We start from the raw sequence: 13,887 nt of genomic DNA on the forward strand, positions 1-13,887 counted from the left end.
CTGATACTCGCCTTTGCTCGGTGACTGTGTTGCTTTTGGAATTCTACTAATCCGTCCTTGTCATCAGAACCCATTCCAGATCCTTTCTCGACCTCTCTGGTACTCTCACCGAAATAGACTGTTCTGGTCAACAACAGGGTCAACAGGAAAACCCGGAACACAGTCTCTTGGGGTAAGTCCATCTTGCAGGAGGAGAAAGAAAGAGTGGTAATGGGAGGTAAAGAAAATAATAGAAGGGAAAGAAAACTGGTACGATAACCGCCTCTAGTCTTGTTGTTCTTCTTGCTCAGATGCCGTCTCAACAGTGCTGCCTCTCAGTCTTCCCGGAACGGACACTCCAGTGATGCGATATTCTTTCCGAGTCAGCAACTTTTCTGTAGGGAGCATAAATCTTGCATTACCATTTGTTTAACTGTTGTGTGACATACCATCCGTAGAACATGAAAAAACAAAAAGAGAGAGAATAAAAAGAAAAAAAATTGTCAGATTTCCGTTCACCATCAGGCTGTCACACCAACATGTCTATCGGTTTCTCTGCACAGTCTCGCCCACCAGTATTTCCACTCTCCACCCTGATGCTGGTGAGATATACCGGGGTTGGGCAGACCTCTGAAAAAAAACGAGTAGACATGTGACGTTTGAGCTGTAGTTCTGTCGGTGAATGTCAGAGATGAAGAGGAAACATTTAAAGATAAATCACAGAGTTTACCTGGCCGCCCCTGTATCTACAAAGAGTGACCTACCAACTATATTCACTGTGACCTCAGGTTTTCACTACCTAGGCTAACAATCAATTTCACTGGCTGCAGACTACAGGTGCGGCCCAAAATTTTTCCTATATGATCCCTGATTCCAATTACATGCGTCATAACTTTGCTCGTTTTCTTGTCTAGGGGGTCGATATACCTTATGTGGGTCTCTAAAATTACAGTTCCGTGCGTAATGTCCTTCCCTCTGGCAGTTATAACATTTTACCACATACGACTTACCAACAGGGGTCTGGGGTTTAGGCTAATGTGGCTTCGTTGTCAGGACTTTTATACTTACTGTTATCAGCTTATCCCCCTGTGACTCCCTGTGTTTAATGATGTTCCGATCGTGCTTAACAGCGGACTCTCTTAAGGCAGCCACCAAGATACTTCTCCAGTTAGGTTGAGTGGTTTGTACCCTGGTTCTCAACGCTTCCTTTAACCCGTCCATTAATACGGACACAGCTACCTCTCTATGATGCACATTATCCTTAATGTCTTTGATCCCAGTAAATCTAGCCATTACCTGCAGTGCTCGATGGAAATAGTCAGAAGCAGTTTCACCTTCTTTTTGTCTAATGGAGAAGATTTGGTTCCATTTGACAACAGTTGGGAAATATACTCCTAACTGCAGATTGATTTGTCGTACATTCTCCTGAGTGTATTCCTGAGTGAGAGGTACTTCTGCGTCTAATTTACAATCAGTAATACATTTTGCAGGGTCAATATTGGAAGGTAGACATACTCGTAGCACTGTTCGCCAATCTTTGTTTGTGGGTTCGGTGGCATTACCTAATTCTTTAATAAACCTCTGGCATGCAACTAGATCTTTCCTGGGATCGGGAAATTCAGACACAATTGTCCTCAATTCTGCCCGGGACCAGGGACGATGCATAGCAATGTCCTTGACGGGAGTGACTCCCTGAGCGTCAGTCCTCCCATTGGGGACTGCGATCACCCTGACAGGATTCAGTTCAATCATATCATTTTGTGTTGACTCTACAATGTGAGGTGCAATTGTCTGTGCATAATGTACAATACCACACTTACCTGTGGACACGACCTCACCTGACCCTCCGCTAGGGGGCTTTACTATTGCTCTTACCGATTGGGCCGTGCCCACCTGGGTGTCCTGTATGGTGGCTGCTAGAGAAAGTGCCGACATCGTGCTGGGCTCACTTTCTTGCTTGGAATCCTGAGGGAAGTTTAAAATGGGGTGCAACTTGCACGGGTTAGAATTTATACATTTATTAAGTTTACTCTTATCGTCATTAATACATTTATTAAGTGCACTATTATCGTCATTAATCAGTATGCCATTCTCTGTAGCCATTTTCTCTCCTGTAATGTACGGTGGTGGTGCGGTTGCTATCAGTTTCCTGCTAGGGTTGGAACCAGCTGTGTAAGCTAGTTCCCTCTGCATATCACTCTCTCGTTGCCATAAATGTATACAGTTTGTGTGTCTGATCCTTTGTTTTTGGGATTTTATCAGACAGATCCTAAGCCTTAAATTATGCAATACCTCTGAGTCAAAACTACCTATCCCAGGAAATGGTGCTTTATCCCCCACAGTCATTCGTGTCCATTCATCACAAAAGGTCTCAGTGTGGGGACCATACTTCCCCCACATTACTAACCGAGCTGACCCCCTGGGTCTGAAATCTGCAGTCTGAACCCGGACTGCTGAACGTCCCTGTGTTGTGCACTTGGCTTCCATTGTGGACCTTTTTAACACGGGAAAACTTCCTAATATGCACCAAATACAGTAGTCTACGGTAGAAATCCTTAAAATTCTTCCACTGAACTTCTTCTGCTCCAAGTACCCCGGATCCGCCTTCTTTAGCAGACACGTGTAGCCGTTGCAGGCCCTACCTCTAGAGATTTTCCTGAGAGACCAGCGAAAATTCCCTAAACCTTTACTTTACACAAATCACGCTTGCATGTGCTTCCTACAACGCGTATGATAACAAGATTTATGCACAAATATGCAAAACCTCATATCACGTTGCGTCACGTGTTGCCCATACAACCGTGCGGTCCAATCGTAGCGCTTATAGACACTTGCTATCTTTAAGTGGTAGGATCACTGGAGTCTACCTACTGTCCTCCAAAACAGCCGGAGCGTAATACCACCAAAACTCTATCACACTCCGTCGCACGTGTACACCTGGACCGTGCTCACCACGTTTTCACCTAGACCGTGCTTCACCAAGCTTCACCGAGATCACCAAGACCACCAAGCGGGGTTCAATATATTCACACCCTATTCAGCCCACACTAACATTCTATAGTTTTCTGATCAGAAAAATCCTTTCCTGTTAACTGATAGCTTTCCCCAGAGGTAATACAGAAAAAAAGTTTTTTAAACTAAATTTTTGGACACTGATCAATTTGTGCTAATATCGCGTGGCTACCGTCTCACCTAAACTGAAACAATGCTATTGTGTGATTTGTATTTAGTGGGCGTATCTGTATGCACGTTGCGTAAAATACGCCACGTGTGTAGGCCTTTGCATTGCGTACGCAGTCTCGCACGCTGTCCGACACGTGTACAAAGGCCGGATACGTCCGCAGTAATACAAATACCACACTGCTATAAATGTAAACGATATTTAACTATAATCGCTTACCAACACCACACAGTATCTCCTGTATAAACCTTTATAACTAGGCCATGCTGTGTGTGTGTTTTACATGTACTCCCTTAAATATTACTCTATATTTTTAACTAAATAGCAACAAATTTCTCAGCACGGGTCAAAATGTATCTAATAATCAATGCTAATGGCAACAAGCGAATAGATATGCAGGATACACAAATAAAATACAGGTGTGTGCGTGTGTTACGTGTGTTGCGTGCGCAGTTGGCACTCAACAGAAATTTAACAGATTTAAAAACAATAGCTTTACGTTCTTACCTTTTGGATCCCACCAGCATCCCTACAAACCATGCGGAGCAGACGCTTATCTAATCAGCACCAGTGTATCCCCGCCATGAGAAGGCTAACAGGGGATACCTTTATATCTTCCCGCCCTTTGCTGATAGATAAAGTCTGCCTTGTCCTGCTAGGCTGCGGATATGAGGAGGACCGGACGATGCCCTCAATTGATAATGTCAAATATTACCTTAAAACATAAAGCTATACACTATTACCGTGGAGCCGCTATGGCCGCTAGACTTATTACACACACTACGGACTAAGTACACTATTTGCGTACTGAGTACCATATGGATACGCTCTTAGCGTATCAGACGCTGTGCCGTGGGCGCGACGCACGAGCGGCACGTACGCACACGGATTCACGCTCCGTACTAAGCGCGCTGTTAGCGTACAGAGTACCGTATTGATACGCTATTAGCGTATCAGACACCGTGCCGTGGGTACAACGTACACGCGGCGCGGACGCACACAGAGTGATATACAGTAAACCTTTAGTAATAAAACAATGTAAGGATATGCTTAAACTTTAAACCTTAGCAGCCTAGTACTGCAACGATGTAATACCTTAACACCTTAAGTAGCGCAGGCGGTATGAAGTACCTGCAGTGCTTACACCTTAACAATGCTTATACACCTTATAACGATTAATACGCTATAAAAGCCCTTTGCAGGAAAGTGAAAACACAACACCGGTTTGTGGTAAACCACTGGGCTCTAACACCGCAGTGGATTATTCAGAGAAAAGGGGTAAACAGATACAAGTTATACACTACAGGCTAAGAAGGAAATCTAAACAGAATAATAGAGAATAATGGCTACAGAGAATATACATACGTGGGGAATCGTTCGCAAGCGCGTCCTGGACCAGTCCTCAGCTATCAGGGAGAAAGCCTTCAGAGTCTTGTCCTGGCCAGGCAACAGTGGTCTTTTTATACACAACATACATTCACAATACAATGGTCACTGTAATCTCATTGTTCATTGGACACAGGGATGTGTCTCTACATTACAGCAAAGGTCATAGGTGGATTTGAACAGGTAGGCGATGTCCTTCCCCAACTGCTCTGGTGGGAGGTATCCTCTGGATTGCCGCTGCATGTGTAATTTACAGCAAATACAGTTAATGTTCATAATCTACTTTTGTACATAACTATACGCAGGAGCAAGCGATCTTTTCCTAGCTAACACCGGAATGTTACCCTAAAAATCCCCTACAGCTGGATACCAGACATCACAAACCAACCTTTGTCTGACCCTTCCTATCATGCAAAGACGAATCTCTCTGTCCAGGAACTGTTTAAACTAACATTACTCGCTGACATTATCTAAGGGAACTATATCTACAAAATGCACTATTTGGGTTAAATATGCTACGTTCGAGTCGCACGCTATACGCTCACAAACTCCGCTGTAAATACACATATCATGCGCACGAGATGCCGGAGCGTCTCTTACGCAACTTGCGGGTATGTGTACGCACGGGGGACCGGGTGCACGAGCAGCGTGCATGTGCATGAGGGGTTAGTACAAAGGATATGTATAACAATATTTTTCGACTTTGACAGGCATTACTACTGGGGGAACTACTAATGAGGGCATTGTAAAAGGGGCACTTCATAAGGGGCATCACTCCTGGGGACATAAGAGGCACTGCTATTTCGGGCATTGCATAAGGGGCACCACTACTATGGGCTCTATATAAGGGGCACTACCACTGTGGGCATTGTATAAGAGGCGCTACTGCTGTGGGCATTATGTGTATTATGGGGTGCTTCTACTGTGGGCATTATTACTATTGTGTAACATGCCCCTTTTTTGAGGCCACGCCCCTTTTTACGGCACGCGCAATACCTTTCTTACATTGGCGCCGTGGGGAGGGGGGTGAGTTCCACCACCTCTCTAGGACCACTTTAAGCACTGCTCATACCTATATATTATACAGGTTGAGTATCCCATATCCAAATATTCCGAAATACGGAATATTCCGAAATACGGACTTTTTTGAGTGAGAGTGAGATAGTGAAACCTTTTTTTTTTAATGGCTCAATGTACACAAACTTTGTTTAATACACAAAGTTATTAAAAATATTGTATTAAATGACCTTCATTTGTGTGTATAAGGTGTATATGAAACATAAATGAATTGTGTAAATGTAGACACACTTTGTTTAATGCACAAAGTTATACAAAATATTGGCTAAAAATACCTTCAGGCTGTGTGTATAAGGTGTATATGTAACATAAATGCATTCTGTGCTTAGATTTAGGTCCCATCACCATGATATCTCATTATGGTATGCAATTATTCCAAAATACGGAAAAATCCCATATCCAAAATACCTCTGGTCCCAAGCATTTTGGATAACGGAGACTCAACCTGTATATAGGACAGGGGCCCTAGACTGCACACCCTGATTGCTAGTAATGAAAGGTACTACCTGAGACCTGTAGTGTCACACACAAAGAGAACGAGTGCAGGTGCACTATTCAAACATTACTAATTCAAATAATAACAATACATTTTGCAATATGAGGCTTTTGCATATTAACCTATACCTATATATGTAAATTGTGTCAGTTTTTGCTTGTTTTAAATAAAAAATGTTTTTCATTATCTTAATCCATTGACTGTTATTAACAACAAGCGCTGTGGACTATAAGCCAGAACCACTCTGACTGATACCCCTAGTGGATAGCCAGGGCCGATTCTAGACCTTGTGGTGCCCAGGGCGAAAGTTTCCTTCGGCACCCCCCTTCCCCCACAGGTCAAACATGGCGCGTGCCCAAAAATATGGGAGTGGATTCATAGAGAAGTGGCGTGGCCACAGTTATGCCCCCTGTAGTCATAGCCTTAGTAGTTGTGCCCCCCGTAGTTGTGACCCCTGGTATGTGCCCGTTGTAGATTTGCCCCCAGCAGTTGTGCCCCCTGTAGCTGTGCCACCTGGTTTGTGCCCCCTGTAGCTTTGCCCCTTGTAGTTGTGCCTGGAGTAGTTGTGCCCCCTGTAGATTTGCCCCCTGTAGATGTGCCCAGAGTAGTTGTGCCCCCTGGTTTGTGTCCACTGTAGATTTGCCCCCTGTAGATTTGCCCCCAGTAGTTGTGCCCCCTGTAGCTTTGCCCCCTGTAGTGCCCAGAGTAGTTGTGCCCCCTGTAGCTGAACTCCCTGTAAATTTGCCCGTAGCAGTTGTGCGAGTAGCTGTTCCCCCTGTAGTTGTGCCCCCTGGTAGCACAACTACAGGGGGAACAGCTACTCGCACAACTGCTACGATATTCACCAGCCCAGCTCCTGCTGCTCCATCTCTGCTGCCACTGCTGCTCCGCCCACTCCTCTCTGTGGACAGACACTAGAGGTCAATTATGACCTCTAGCGTCTGACGATAGAGCCAGCTGCAGCAGGCGCCCACAGAGCCCATGGCGCCTGCTGCAGCCGGTGAGCGTGGTGCAGGATGCGGGGTGCGGGAGGGCGGCGGGCGGCTGTGGGAAGACTGCGGCCGCAGCGACCCGGGCACCAACCCTGCTTGCCCGTGCCTAGAACCGCTCCTGAATCCAACTTCAGTAATTAGCTGAATTTGCAATCCTTGTGACTGCATGCTGAGGGCAGCCCATCACAGGACAAGGCCACCCAGCATGCTGACCGCCGCCCCCCCCCCCCCCCCCCACCTGATCAAGCAGAAATTGCGATTACACCCCAGATTCTGCTTGATTGCAGAAATTAGGGTTGCCTCCTGCTGGCTCAGCTTAGCTGCACCCGCAGGAGGCCCACTGCCATCTTTCTGATCACGGCTGCATGTGACATCACGCAGTCTGCCCTGATCACGCCCCCGCCATGCCCCTGTTCGCGCCGTACCATGCCCCACGTTTTGAGGCCACGCCCCTGCAATGCTCCGCCTCCACCTAAGAAACAGAGCGTTGCCACCCCCACCACTCCGCGAACGTCTCTGCCTGGTTGACAGGCAGAGGCATTTGCATTTTCTGCGGCCACCCGCAGAAAATGCGGGCGTATGTGCTGGATGGGCGCTGCGCATGCACCCGCATATTTTTTGTAATTTTTGCAGTTGGATCGCGTTCTGCGATCCAACCTGAATCAGCCCCAAAGTGATTTACTTCACTAGTGAGGGAATTCTTGCAGATATGCTACCTAAGGGTTTGATGCCTAATGTGCTCAATTCCTTAATACCAAAATGTGGAAACACAGATAGTTGTGCCTGGATTCACCATAAACAACAAGAATAAATTGATTGTCACTATAGATCAGGGGTGGCCAACCAGTCAGAGACAAAGAGCCAAAAAATCTTGTTAGGTACGTCAAAGAGCCGACGTCAAGCCGAAGGCGCGTGTGCAAATATGGGGTGTGACCTTGTGCCTGCTAGGCCACACCCCTGGTATAAAATACATTGAAAAAGACACTTCCACATAAAATAAATAAACAAATCCAGATCCACATAAAATATATTGAAAAAGCCATATTCACATAATACACTTCAGCTCCTCCATGTGTCACTCCAGCCAGCTCCCCCATGTGTCAATGTGTCACTCCCTCCCCATGTGTCAATGTGTCACTCCAGCCAGCACCCTCCTGTGTCACTCCAGTCAGCTCCCCATTGTGTCTCTCCTGCCAGGATTCTCCTTTGTCACTCCAGCCAGCTCCCCATTGTGTCACTCTTGCCAGCACCCTCCTGTGTCACTCCATCCAGCACCCACCTGTATCACTCCAGTCAGCTCCCCCATTATGTCTCTCCTACCAGGATCCTTCTGTGTCACTCCAGCCAGCTCCCCCTTGTGTCACTCCAGCCCACCCTCATATGTCACTACAGCCCAGTATCTGGCTACCTCAGTTTTCAGTCGCCATAGTGCTGCTGTGTGTCTGGTTGGAGTGCACCAGTTTCCAGGATCTGTTGTGGTCAGGTGACTAAGTGTCGTGAGCCACATTTGAATAAAGAAAGAGCCGCATGCGGCTCAAGAGCCACAGGTTGGCCACGGCTGCTATAGATGGAGGAGGCTTAAGATACAGCAAACTTTGCTATATTTAGCTCTACCTGCAGGGAGGTGCAGAGTCTAATGTGGGACAGGTGTTCATGAAGGATGTATGTATCCACAAGTTACAGCCCTACGAGGTACTGGGCAAGAGTGTGAGGTGCAGGGATGGTTAGGCCAGGGAACAATCCCTCCGTTCCCACAGCTGCCATATCACCCATAGGCTGCGTTGCTGTCAGATTTACCAATATCAAGAATATAAAGCCCCCGCAGCTACAGCTACCTTAGAATGGTGGTAACCTACGGGCTAATTACTGCAATTGATGCCTGGTTGTGGGTTTCCCAGTAACCTGCTCCAAAAGTGGCTTCTCCGCAAGTGCAATCAGAGGTTAAAGTGAGATGGAACATGGCAGAATTGCGTTCTGGCAGTTGCATTTGGAGATGAAACCAGTTCTGCCTCCTCTGGCTCACCTAACCCAGTCCCAAAGCCACAGGGAGATGCCGGGCGCCCGCCGAGATTGTGTTCCCAGTGGGCGTCGGCTCCTCCCCATAAGCTGGCAGCTGAAGACAGGAGCTCATGCCTGAGCTCCTGCTTCTGGCTCAGGCAGTGTGCGGCTGTGCGCTATGGGAGCAACTGTCCCAGTGTGAGTACATCTGCGTGAGGTGTATGCAAACGGTTGCCCTGGAAGCCCAGGTAACTGATCTAAAGCAAACCGTTACGCGACTGAGGGGTATTCACAATCTCGAGCAGAGTTTAAATAGAACGGTGGAGGAGTTGCAGGGGGGACACCGGTAGAAGAGGACGAAGACAATCAGGTAGCTAGCTGGGTCACGGTTAGAAGGAAGAAGAAGAGGGGGAGATGGGATCTGCCAGACCTCAATAAATTTGCCTGATTGGACGAAAATTCTGGGGATGGCAGTGAGGAAATGACGGAGCTAGCATCCGGAGGAGCGGCCCCTCCAGGACAAAGGGAATACGAGAAAGCGAGGTACCTAGTCAGATTGTGGTGGTAGAGGATTCTATCATCAGGAAGTCAGACAAGGCAATCTGCTACCGGGACCGTGATCGCCATACAGTCTGTTGTCTCCCGGGTGCTTGGGGGCGGCACATTGCGGACTGGGTAGAAAGATTGTTGGGAGGGGCTGGGAAAGACCCGGCGGTCTTGGTGCACGTTGGCACCAACGACAAAGTTAGTGGTAGGTGGGATGTCCTTAAGAAAGATTATAGGGACCTAGGCCAGAAACTAAAGGCAAGGACATCTAAGGTTATATTCTCTGAAATATTACCCGTGCCACGCTCTAGCCCAGGGAGGCAGAGGGAGATTAGGGAGGTAAATGTGTGGCTTAGAGACTGGTGTAGGAAAGAGGGGTTTGTGTTCTTGGAACACTGGGCGGACTTCTCAGTCAGGTGCCATCTTTTTTGTCGTGATGGATTGCACCTGACTGAGGAGGGGGCAGCACTGCTGCAGGGAAGGATGGTTAGAAGGTTCAAGGAGTTTTTAAACTAGATGCCTGGGGGGAGGGATTAGTAAGAATTAGTGGGACATCTAGAGAGCGAAGAAAAAAGGGATGTATAACGTATAATGGGGGTGGAGAGGGGGAAGGAGAAAAATAGTCAGCAATGGTAATTTAAGGAAAACTCCTAAAAGTTCCTAAGGAAACGTTATCTACAACAAAACTTGTGGATCAGGGAACTACTAAATTTAAATGTATGATTGCAAATGCAAGAAGCCTAATGAGTAAAATGGGGGAATTAGAAACAATTGCACGTAATGACCAATATGATATAATAGGCACTACAGAGACATGGTGGGATGATTCTCATGACTGGACAGCAAACATGGAGGGGTACACCCTCGAGAGATAGGACTAATAAAAAGGGAGGGGGTGTTTGTCTTTATGTTAAGCCATTCTTCAAACAGTTTTTAAAAGGTCATTTATGAGGGGACTGGAGATAACGTCACTATGGGTTGAGATTTCGAGTGGGGGTAAAGATACAAAAAAGCTCTTAATAGGGACATGCTATAAACCACCAGGTATTAGTGTGTCTGATGAATTACAACTCTTGCAGCAAACTGAAAAAGCTGCAGGAATGACATAAACTTGAACACTGAAACAGTAAATACAGCTAGGGGTAACAGGTTCTTAAACATGCTTAAAGATCATTACTTGTCCCAGGTAATCGAGAAACCAACTAGGCATAGGACTATACTGGACCTAGTACTAATCATGAGGGAATAATATTAAATACTAAAGTAGGGGAGACCTTAGGAAATAGCGATCATAATATGATCACATTCGATATCAGCTTCCAAAAACAACACTATAAGGGTCTAACTAAGACTTTTAACCTTCAAAAAAGCTAATTTCAACTTGCTGAAACAAGCAATGAAGGACATAAATTGGGAAATTGTATTTCATGTTAAGAATACGGCTTAAATGTGGGATGTTTTTACAACTGTGCTCAATAAGTACATTCATTTGTTTATTCCCAAGGTCAACAAAAACAGGAGTAATAAATTCAAACCATTATGGCTTAATAAGAAGGTAAAGGAACAAATGGATAAAAAGAGGCGTGCTTTCAAAGCATTTAAGTCTGACGGGAAGGCAGAATCATTCCAGTTCTGCAAGGAATGTAACAAAAAGCAAAAAAGAAATAAGAGTAGCTAAAACAGAAAACAGAAAACAAATCGCAAGGGAGAGTAAAACAAACCCCAAAATGTTTTTTAAGTATATAAACGCTAAAAGGTTCAAGAAGTAGAATATTGGGCCATTAAAGGGCGAGTCAGATGTCTTGATTAATGATAATAGGGAAAAAGCAGACTTATTGAATAAATTCTTTTCATCAGTATTCACTAGAGAGGACAGGTTAACGAGAGTAGAGCACAATATAAACTATAATAATGAAGCGTTGCTAAGTAATTGAGTAAACAAGGAAGTAGTCCGGGAGAGACTAAGTAAAATTAAGATAAATAAATCTCCCGGGCCGGATGGACCCTGGATGAACCCCAGGGTTCTTATGGAACTTAATGCAGAGATATCTAGACCCCTATATTTGATCTTCAGAGAGTCAATTGCTCCCAGGACTGGCATATAGCAGAGGTACTGACAATATTTAAAGAGGGTATTAAAATTCATCCCGGCAACTAAAGACCGGTAAGTCTGACATCTACAGTGGGGAAAATATTGGAAGGTATATTAAGGGATAGCATACTAGAGCACTTGGATACCTCCAAGGTTATTACTAAAAAGCAGCATGGTTTTGTGAAGGACAGGTCATGTCAAACTAACTTAATAAGCTTCTACGAGAAAGTGAGCGCTAATATTGATCAGGGTAAAGCAGTGGATGTGGTCTTTTTGGACTTCGCTAAGGCCTTTGACAAAGTCCCACATAAGAGACTAATTTTCAAACTAAGAGAGCTTGGGGTAGGAAACACTATTTGTACTTGGGTAAGTAATTGGCTGTACAACAGGGAACAGTGAGTGGGGATTAATGGAATGTTCTCTGAATGGACCTCAGTGCTCAGTGGAATACCGCAAGGTTCAGTACTCAGGCCATTGCTGTTTAACATATTCATTAATGACCTGGGAGTGGGCCTAGAAAGCACCGTTGCAATTTTCGCAGACGATGCTAAACTATGTAGGGTAATTTATTCAGACAAAGATGTTGAGTCTCTACAGAATGACTTATCTAGACTTGAGGTCTAGAGAGATAAATGGAGAATGAGGTTCAATATAGACAAATGTAAAGTTATGCACTTCGGGACTAAGAACAATCGGGCAGCATATAAATCAAATGGTAGGGATAACGGTAGTTGAAAAAGATTTGGGGGTGCTCATCGATAATAAACTTAGTAGCAGTTTGCAATGTCAAAATGCAGCAACTAAAGCAAATAAGGTGTTAGCATGCATAAAACAGGGAATGGAGGCACTAATACGGGGTTAGAGACACTGAATTATGAGGAAAGGCTCAAAAGGTTAGATTTGTTTACACTGGAAAAGAGGCGATTGGGAGGGGACATTATTAATATTTATAAATACATAAAGGACGATACAAGGATTTATCAAACAATTTGTTTATCAAAACAACATAGGACACGAGGACACCCCCTGAAGTTAGAAGAAAAAATTTCATAGACAATGGAGAAAAGGGTTCTTCACAGTAAGAGCAGTAAGGATTTGGAATTCTTTGTAAGAGAAGGTAGTAATGGTGGATTCAATCAATAAGTTTAAAAATGGGTTAGATAAATTCCTAGCTCAAAGAAATATCCAAGGATACAGCACTTAATTAATATAACATTTATAATACAGGTTGAACTCGATGGACATTTGTCTTTTTCAACCTCAACAACTATGTAACTATGTAACATCATGACGTCTCTTCCATAGTTCCGAGAAGTGTGTGGCCAGGCAGAGGGCAGCAGTCCAGAAGCAGTAGCAAGTCTGGTGAGTGTTGTGGGGTTGTTGTTTTTTTTTTTGTGTGTGTGTGTGTGTGTGTGTGTGTAAGTGGTGCTACTAGGGGAGAACCAACTGGGGGCATATATCTACTGGGGACATATCTACAGGGGTCATATCTACTGGAGGCATAACTACAGGGGCCAAATATACTGGGGGCATAATTACAGGGAGCAAATATACTGGGGGCTATCTTAATCCCAAATTATTGTCATTAATGTACCAAGTGATTCCTCATGCCTTACCTCATGTACTGCAGGGTTTTTTCAGCTTTATTACAGATTTCAGCTTCAAGCTCCTTTGCCTTCTGTGTAAGACTGTTATTGCTGCAGCACTTCCCAGACTGATTGTACACCTGTGTAGTCTCCAGATTGCATCAGTGATCTCAGACCAGCTAATTACTAGTTGTGTGCCTGAGAATCATGCAAACTCCGGTGTGTAGTACTGTGTTCTGAACTTATAGAATGATGCCAGCATCCATTTCAGGATAGTTAGGCAGCGGCTTCAGCTCTTTTCTGGCCTGCTAGGCCTCAGTACACTAAGCATGCCTGGACATTAAGCACCTATATTTTGCCTGTAAAACAATATTAAAATAAAAACAAGACACTTATGTTTTAATAATTTATTATACAGCATCTTCACCTGGGGGGGTGGTCTCTAAGCCCTTTTTCATGACCACCACCCACTTTTTTTAAAAAGGGCAATCACTTACAAGGCAAAACCATGCCTTGTAAGTAAACGATACTTGCATAGAGCGTGAGATGAAATA

General features: G+C 44.9%; 1 long non-coding RNA gene across 1 annotated transcript in view; it reads right to left on the reverse strand.

The window, feature by feature from the left end:
• Positions 1 to 13,456, reverse strand: part of LOC135051140 (uncharacterized) — an 88,923-nt gene extending 75,467 nt beyond the window's left edge. Inside the window, exon 1 of the long non-coding RNA XR_010242063.1 lies at positions 13,364 to 13,456. This is a non-coding gene — a long non-coding RNA (uncharacterized LOC135051140). The remainder of the gene's footprint in view (positions 1 to 13,363) is intronic.
• Between the last annotated feature and the right edge of the window lie 431 nt (positions 13,457 to 13,887).

This window comes from Pseudophryne corroboree, chromosome 2 (genome assembly GCF_028390025.1).
Source record: "Pseudophryne corroboree isolate aPseCor3 chromosome 2, aPseCor3.hap2, whole genome shotgun sequence".
In the NCBI taxonomy this organism is placed as follows: Eukaryota; Metazoa; Chordata; class Amphibia; order Anura; family Myobatrachidae; genus Pseudophryne; species Pseudophryne corroboree.